This window comes from Ailuropoda melanoleuca, chromosome 16 (assembly GCF_002007445.2).
Source record: "Ailuropoda melanoleuca isolate Jingjing chromosome 16, ASM200744v2, whole genome shotgun sequence".
Taxonomy (NCBI): Eukaryota; Metazoa; Chordata; class Mammalia; order Carnivora; family Ursidae; genus Ailuropoda; species Ailuropoda melanoleuca.
The window spans coordinates 11,132,473-11,141,660 of NC_048233.1; positions in this window are offsets into that span (position 1 = coordinate 11,132,473).

Below are 9,188 nucleotides of genomic sequence, written 5' to 3' on the forward strand. Positions count from 1 at the left end.
GTTCTAGAGGGGCCCCTTAGGACGTGACAGTTAGCGGCGAGTTGGGTCACAAGCCTCCCCTCAGGTCACACCAAGAAAACCACCACCTCCTTGGCATTTCAGTAGGTCCTGGAGACTAGAGTATAGAGTCAGAGGCCTCAGCCAGGCGTGACAGATCTTTGGGGCTCCTTTGCCAATCCAGGACCATGGCAAATGTTAAGTAATCATAGCGCTGTGCGGAATAACCACTGCTAACCGATCGAGTTGTGCAGATAGCATGGAAGGTCTTTGGCCATTCTTGCAGAGATCTGGATTTCCCCCAAGAACCCAGCCTGGCTTTTCTCTTGCCTCTCCTGTGTCTCTTCTATTTTCCCCACTCATAGCTCTCCAGGATTTCAACACTGACTCTGCCGGCTCGTCTTGTTTCCTCAGTGTTTTTAACTCCTTTTCCTGTCTGGTCACGGAGCAAAACGGTACCACACATCTCAGTTTCCAGAGCTGATTCTCAAGGAATGAGAGTCATTCCCTCTTCTCATGGAGACAGTTCAGTTTTTTGGGTAAGGGCGGTGCAGGGAGAGGGTCACACTGCACACTGACACTCCTGGGAGTGTCTCCACCTGTGAGGTTCATTTCTCGCCGCTGTGGAAGGAGCAGAAGTTATTCCATTGAAGTGTGGAAACTTGCTTTTTAAAAAAGTCCTCACTTCCTTTTTCTTCATAGATCCTGCTTCCCCCTCTCCTGTACTCTCACATAGACGTTGGTGTGTAGAGATTGTTTCTGGTCCCAAGTTCCTTTTTGAAGGAATGAGACTGTGTATGCCATTGTTTTCTGGGGGGAGAGCCATGCTCTTCCCTCTGCTTTCCAAATATTTTTCCCAAAAGCATTTTCAAAATGTCAGTCTTGCAAGGGAACAATGGTTTCTGGGTTGTTCTGGGGGCACCTTCTTAATGACTCAAAAGCGAATAAGATGTAGAGAAACACTCCTCTCAAGTTGTGATTCAGACGTCATTTCCTTGCTTTCTTCAACACCCTTATTTTTGAACCAGTCAGTATTTTGATCAACGTTTTTTGGGGGAAGAATTGTGTGGTATTTCCCAACGTTCCCCGTGGGTGGACCGGCATCACTGAATTACTTTTCTGTATTTTTTTTCTGCTTTCTGTCTCCCGTTTTGTCAAGGCTCCAGCAAGCTCCAGCCTTTTCTCGGCGTTTTTTAGTCCTGGAATTTTCGCGTGGCATCTGTGGTTGTGTTAATTTCCCATCATTATTTTCCAGCCCATCAAGGAAGCCTCATAAAAACAAAGCATTCTGTTTGATTCTCAGGTGGAAGTTTGAACCCTGGCACACATGGGCCCTTCTGAGCTGTCCCAGAAGTCGGAGGAATGGTGGTCTCATCAACTCTTGGCAGAATGAAACACATTCCTGTTGCCTGCCTTTGTGCTCTTTCCTCTTTCATCCATCCAGTCTGTTAAGGGCTAGAAGTGCTGTTAGAAACATTCCTTGGGTGGTCAGATTTTTAGCATTGTCACCTCTTCTGAGACTTAGGATGCTATGCCAGCCTCGAGAGAGGCCCTCCGTGGAGCGAAGGACCCGGAAGCCAGTCTAGTCCCATCCCTTCCTAGAAGTGTGACCCCCTCAGAGCTGTATCACCTCGGCTGGGGGTGATAGTACTGGGGGGGGCTGTCTGTATCAGGGTTCTCCAGAGCAACAGAACCAGTCGGGGGTGTGTGTGTGTGTGTGTGTGTGTGTGTGCGTGCACGGAAGCTTATTTTAAGGAATTGACTCACACCGTTGTGGAGGCTGGTAAGTCCAAAATCTGGAGGGCAGGCCAGCAGGTCAGCAGGGCAGAGACCCAGGGAAGAGCTGATGTTGCAGCTTGATGCCAAAGGCAGGCTGGAGTAGAATTCCCTCTTCCTCGGGGGACCTCAGTCTGTTTTCTCTTCAGGCCTTCAACTGATTGATTGCACGAGGCCCACCCACATTATGGAGGGCAGTCTGCTTTACTCAAAGTCTTCGGATTTAAATGTTCATCTCATCTAAAGATGACCTTCACGGCAGCATCTAGACTGGCATATGACCAGATATCTGGGTTCCATGGCCCAGCTGTGTTGACACGTGAAATTAGCCCTCACACCATCTCGCAGGGCTTTTCCGAGGCTCGGCTGTGAAGAGTCAGGAGCTGAAGGCATGTATGGGGGAGGCAACTGTCCTTGAGCGCTTCTCTTGTTTTTTCCTTCTCTCTGCCTCTTTTACTTCCTGAATTTTCTTTTTCTTCCCTCCCTTTTACCCTTTGCCTCCTTCTTCTGACATGTGCCCTCCCTCTCCCACCCACTCCGCCTGAGATGGGGACCACGTGCGAAGTGAGAATAAGGGGGAACAACCCATGGGTGATTAATGTGTAATGGAAAGAGAACAGATCTTGATGTTATTCCGACTGGAGTTAATCTTTCCCTTTTATGGTCACGGACAAGTGGATGTACCTCTCTGAGCCTTCTAAAATGAGGATAATGAGATTTATCTGGTACAGTTCTTATGATGATTAAATGATTTAACATAATCATGTGCATTTCCCTTGCTTCCAGATGTTTCCTCGAATCAGGGTGTTTTTTAAGTTTAAAACATTACTCATTTTGAACTCCTTCAGGCTTTCGGTACCTAGACTTCCCATTAAGATCAGATTAACTATTATGCTATGATTGTGAACCATCGTTTCAATAAAGTCTCCTAGCGAATGTTCTTGTGTCTTAGTCTCTCTTGCTGTTTCTCAGCCACTCCAAGCACACTTCTACCTCAGGGCTTTTGCATGTGCTGTTTTGTCTATATAGAGCTCTTTCCCCAGATAACTGCATGGCTAATTTCTGCACATCTTTTAGGTATCTGCTCAAATGTCACCACCTCAGAGGGGCCTTCCCTGATTAACTTAATATAAAATAATATACTCTCTCACTCTGTGTTGCACTTACTTTGTTTTATTTTTCTTCATAGTGTTCATTTGAAATATATATTTATTTTCTATCCATACCTCCCACTAGAATAGTGGTTCTCAACCTGGAATGTTGTAATCACCCTGGGAGCTTTTAAAAATCCTACTACCACTCCAGAACAATTAACTCAAACTCTGGGGGAGAAACCCAAGGCATCAGTATTTTATAAACTTCCCAGGGGATTCCTGTGTGCGGCCCAGGTTGAGAACGAGTGCTCTAGTCTAGAACCCTCCCATGAGAATGTGGTCGTGTGCAGGTAGCACCAGCACCATCCGGGAGCTCAGTAGAGATACAGGTGCTTGGCCCCACCCCAGGCCCCCTGAGTCTGATTCTGCTGTTTTGGCAAGATCCCCAGATGAGTCAGATGACCCCGAAGTTTGAGATGCGCTGCACTAGAGTGTAAACTCGTGGCCTTGTTCTGCTTTGTTCTTAGTGGCGGAAGAGAGCCTAGCACATAGTAAATGCTCACTAAATAGTTAATGAATGATGAATTAGTGTTGGAGATAAGAGGAAGGAGGTGATGAGGGAAAGAGGACAGAGAAAGAAGGAGAAGGGAAGACAGAGGAAAACAGCTTTGCCCTGCCCATGTTCCCTGGGCACAGGCATAAGCAGGGATGCTGCTGTTCCCCGAGAAAACGTAACCAGCCTCGAGTGACATCTCACAGGCTCCCTCTGGCTATTGTGCCTTCCAAGGTGATTGCTGACTAATCAAAGATACTGTGATAATGAATTGCCTAACTACCCAGGCCGACTTCTTCCCTCCGAGCATAGATTTTATTAGGGGCCTGCTGAAACCAATTAGCCAATTAATTTAGTAAGACTTTATGGACTGCCTACTACATGCATGGCTTCACACAGCTGGAGAGGCGAAGAACCCAAGATGGAAAAGATACAACTTAGGATCCAACAGTAGAGACAGCCGCAGAGGTGGATGATTATAACTGGAGGCAAGAAGTGATCGGGGCGGAGACATGCAGGCAGGGCGCTGTGGAAGGCCAGAGTAGATTTCCTGGTGGGGAGGGCAGGGGCATTTGTGTTGGGCTGGAACACAGGGCAGGTGACGCGTGCTCAGGAGTGGAGGGAAGGCAAGTGGGGGGCAGTGAGGGGGCACAGAGGGTGACTGACAGCTGTGCAAGGTGGATTGGAGAAGGGAGACCATGGGTGCATGAGAGCCAGTTTGCAGATGATTACAGATATTATCCTAGTTAGTTCACAAGGCCCTGATCTTGGGCAGCGTGGCAGGAGGGTGTGAGATGTGGGGGCGGTTTCGAGGGGTTTCTCGAATGTGGAAGATTCCATCTCCTTTAATCCTTACAACAATGCTGAGAAGTAGGTGATGGGACTTCCGTTTTCTTTAATTTTTAAATTTTTAAAAATTGCGGTAGAGTTGACACGTAACAGTGTATTCGTTTTAGATATACAGCGTAGTGGTTTGCTATATGTGCACCCTGGGAGATGGTTATCACAGTAAATTCAGTTAAGATCCATCACCGCACATAGTCAGAAACTTTTTCCTCTTGTGAGGAGAACTTTTAAGATGTTGTCTCTTAGCAACATTCAGATATACAGTACAGCATGGTGAACTGTAGTTACCGTGCTGTACGTTACATCCCTAGAACCCATTTATTTTATAACTGGGCATTTGTACCTCTTGACCCCCCCCCCCCCACCTCCCACTTGCCTCTGGCAACCACCAGTCATTCTCTGTGAGTTCATTTGTTTGTTTGTTTCTTTTTTTTTTTTTTTAAGATTCATGTATATGTGTTAGAGAGAGCTTGCACAAGGGGAGAGGGTAGAAAAGCAGACTCCCCACTAGGCAGGGATCCCAATCCAGGGTTCAATCCCAGCACCCTGGGATTGGGACCTGAGCCCAAGGAAGAGGCTTAACCAACTGAGCCACCCAAGCTCCCCAAGTTTTCAGTGTGAATAATCATCACTTATTTTCCTATTGAGTAAGTGACTCAGCAGTTTTACCCTCACAAAATATTTTACTTCCAATGATGATCCAGATGCAAACTTTCACAGAATCCCAACAAAAATGTCAGAAATTAACCATTCATTTGTTTAGAATATCAGACTTTGCATTCCATTGGACAGTAAATCAAAGAAGCCAAATAACATTGAACCAGAATTATTAAGCAGTGTCATAAGCTGCAAACACCTACATTACCCCTTTTAAGACATTTTTCGGGATTAACAGACATCTCCAGAAGGTAATAAGGGACACATATCTAAATCCAAAGTTTCAAGCAGTAAACATGCGAAATGATTCCTTGGTAAATTAAAATTCACATTTTCTAATAAAGTTGACAAGAATCTACATATATACATACTTACGTATTTTATTATGCTTTGAGGAAATCCAACTGGAAGAATCAAGATAAACGTATCATGTCTCAATATTTCCAAAGCTTAACTCCTCCTAAGGACTGACAATGAAAATACCTATTTTAATTTGACCCTAAACTATGGGTTTGCTTTAGAATTTATGAAATTATTAGTTACCTGTCTTCCCCTTCTGCATTTCACTCGTGGTTTCAATTCCCTTCCTTTTATAGCCTATAGTATTTTCAGTTAGACTCAAGACTGAATTTCAGCAGAGGACAGAGATACCCCCCCAAGGGGGGGTGCCATCTGCAGTCCTTAGTAAGCTGCACCTCTAAACACATAAAAAATGCCCAAGGAATCAGCCAACAAAAACAAAGGTGTGGGGGGGTGTCACCCATGGGATAGTTACAGAAGGTCGTGTCCATTGAGCATAAACACTCAAAGGATACCAAAGTTCTTGATTCAGTTGGTGTTTTTTATTTATTTTTTTTTAAAGATTTATTTATTCGACAGAGATAGACACAGCCAGCGAGAGAGGGAACACAAGCAGGGGGAGTGGGAGAGGAAGAAGCAGGCTCATAGAGGAAGAGCCTGATGCGGGGCTCGATCCCATAATGCCGGGATCACGCCCTGAGCCGAAGGCAGACGCTTAACCGCTGTGCCACCCAGGCGCCCCCAGTTCGTGTTTTTTAAAGCAACTGAAAGCCAAAAACAAATTTTGGAATGAAAGGAGCGCAATAAAGAACTATCCATCCATCCTCCTTCCGCACACGACTCTTTCTCGATTTGACTTCTCAGGGTTCCCAACACACACCATACCAGTACTTATACCCAAACCCTCACAAATGCTCTTACCCCCGATTCCTTCCCTCTTCAGATCCTACACATCCTTCAGAGCCCTATTCAAGTGCCACTACCACCATGAAACCCTCATAAAAGCTCAAACCCCTGCGATCTTTCTTCCTCTAAGTATTATTCCAATCTTCTTTTATCACACACTTAGAATAGGGTTGGCTTGCCATCATTTCTGTAGGATTAGTCTTGTTCTTCCACTTAGAGTCCTTAACGATTGTCTCTTACACTTGTTTATTCCCCTGCATAGCAAGCATGATCCTGATTACATAGCATAGGCTCCATTTAAGCTTAAGAAAATTATGTATAATATTGAAAATGGAAAGACAAAAATAGAAACTTAAGGATTGAAGTCCAGCTTCCTCAACATAAGCAAATATTGGTCTTAATGGTGACCAAAATGATCCCCATGACCCAATTCATCATTTAAGAACCCATAAATAATTTTTAAATACTCTTTCCTTCTAGGAGAGCACAAAAGGTTACAACCTTGGGCTTTGACAGTAACCTACGAACCCATTTTCTGGTGCAATATGGCCTGAGAAAAGCAGCTCAAAAATCATACCAAGACTGGATTCCTTTGGGGCAGACTAGCATGGAAGCAGGGACTCCACTGCAATAGGAACGTGGATTTTCTGGAACCCTTGGTTTCAGTAGTAGCAGCTTTTGACCATTATGCAGCAACCACTGCTGGGCATGTCGGACAAAAATTCTGAAAACCTAACATTAATACACATTCATGAGAAATTTTGAAATTCAATTTAGTTATGTTATTGAACAGAAATCTATCACTGAAAACAAGCTGACTAACCAGTGATAAGGGAATAGGTGAGTTCAATCTAATTCACACCGTTGATGCCTTTCTTCCCCTCCCATCTCATACAGCAGCCACACTGCTTAGAATTTTCCTCACCCTCAAAACAAGCCACTCCATGTCATCTCATCTCCCCACCCCCACCGTGCCTTGCTACAATGATTTTATCAATTGTGGGCAAAAACTCTGCTCATCAGTTAGCTGTGGTCTCTGGCTACCAAAACTGGTTGAGTTTAGTCCAAAGTGAAAATAGCTTTTGTTTGATAGTTTGGGGAAAAGATCTCTGCTGCAAAGTCCAGTGCTGTAGAGGGAACTGCATTTCCCCCAAATTCCTATGTTGACACTCTAATCCCCTATGTGGTAGTATTTGAAGATGGGACCTTCAGGAGGTGATTTGATTAATGTGAAGTAATGAAAGGGAGGTCCTCATGAAAGGATGGGCACCCTTATAACAGACACCAGATAGCTTGCTTCCTCTCTTCCTGAGGATGGAGACCTTTGGAAAAGTACAGACCTCTTGAGAGAAAGAAATGGAAACAATGGCCTGATGGTATTATACCTAATCCCACTTGAAGTTTGGGTTTCTTTCACTTGCAAATAAAAAGTCTCTTAAAATGTAGAAATTATATATGCACAAGGTTAAGGTTTAAAAGACTGAGGAAACATGAAAACATTGAATTTTGAGGATAGCAAGATGGATGGATTTTCTCATTTCGAAATCAGTTAACCTTAAGATCTTAAAAAAGGTCATATATATGCAGTATCTCATTTAATCCCCTTTTTACAAGGGGCAACCTGTACTGCAACTTTATTACTGTTTCTTTAGCGAGGGAACAAGAGAGAGAGAAAGACAGGAAGGGCAGCAGGAGAGAGGGACAGAGAATCTTAAGCAGGCTCCACACCCAGCACAGAGCTCAACATGGGGCTTGATCTCACGACCCTGAGATCATGACCTGAGCCAAAACCAGACACTTAACTGACTGAGCTAACCTGTTAGCGCCCCTGTAACTGCAACTTTAACGTTGTCTGTTCCATAATTTAAAACTTGCACAACAATTGAGCTGTTAAAAAGATTAGATTGTTTGCTTCTGGAAACCATCTGACTACTGAATATAAAAATACAAACGTTGGTTGATATGAAAGAATCACTCTCTACAACACATGACAGGCAGAGGGATAACCTCTTATCCAAACAAGTTTACAAAGGCTCCAGCTGCTAACAACGTAAGTATCATGGAATCTGGCCCTCCGTTACAGTAACATCAGTGTGGCTCATAGAAAAGATGGCCAACACCAGGAATATGGTAAATATTCACTAGGTAGTTGTTGAACTTGATGATCATATAGTTAATCCCTTATAAGGAATTACATTCATTTAATAGTGTTTATTCAGATGCTTCTTTTGAGTAGTTTCAGTTTGAACGTTGCAATATGGAAATGCTAAATATTACCCGAATCTAGAGCAAGCTGTCATCTCATGACTTTATCTAGAAGTCTACGAGCTTTTAAAGTGTTGATCTAGGTAGTTTCCATTGTTACTCCATACCCACTCTCCACCCTTTCTACCCTGTGACCCATAGGGCCAGCACTGACAAGCTTCCGGTTGGGTTTGGTCAATAGAGAGACCAGACAATGGATAGGAGAATGAGGCTGGAATACTTACCTCTCTGGCTCTTCCTCTCCAAGGCAGCACAGGCTGGCCAGTCACTTCCAGACAGCTTACCCCATCTCCAAACTCTGGGAGTTAGTACCTCCATTGTTATTACCCCCAGCAACAGACCCTCATTAGTCCCCCATTGTTTCTAGTTCCAACATACTACACAATCCCCTGTGATTCTGCTCTACACATTTATAAACCATCTATCAAATTCACTACACATCATCCAACTACAATATAACATTTGGTTTTTCCAGGACACTAGCAGACACAAACATGGTACCCAGTGGATTCTGCAATGCGACTTAATCTCAGGAAGGATATAGACTCCCTTCTAAAAAAAATTAAGATCTAAAAGTTAGACAGTTGTGGGACATTTTGACTTAGTGGCAAGATATTACATCTTACACTAGCAGTATCTAAAGATTTTTTCAGATCTCCATAGAAACCAAAAAGAAGGGGGAAAAAATGTAAGTCACCACACCCAATGGAAAGGCCACCCTGAATTCTTTTCTCTCTTCCACCACTGTCAGAATTTAAAGTCTCACCCTTACCCCAGAGTGCTGATAGGCCAGA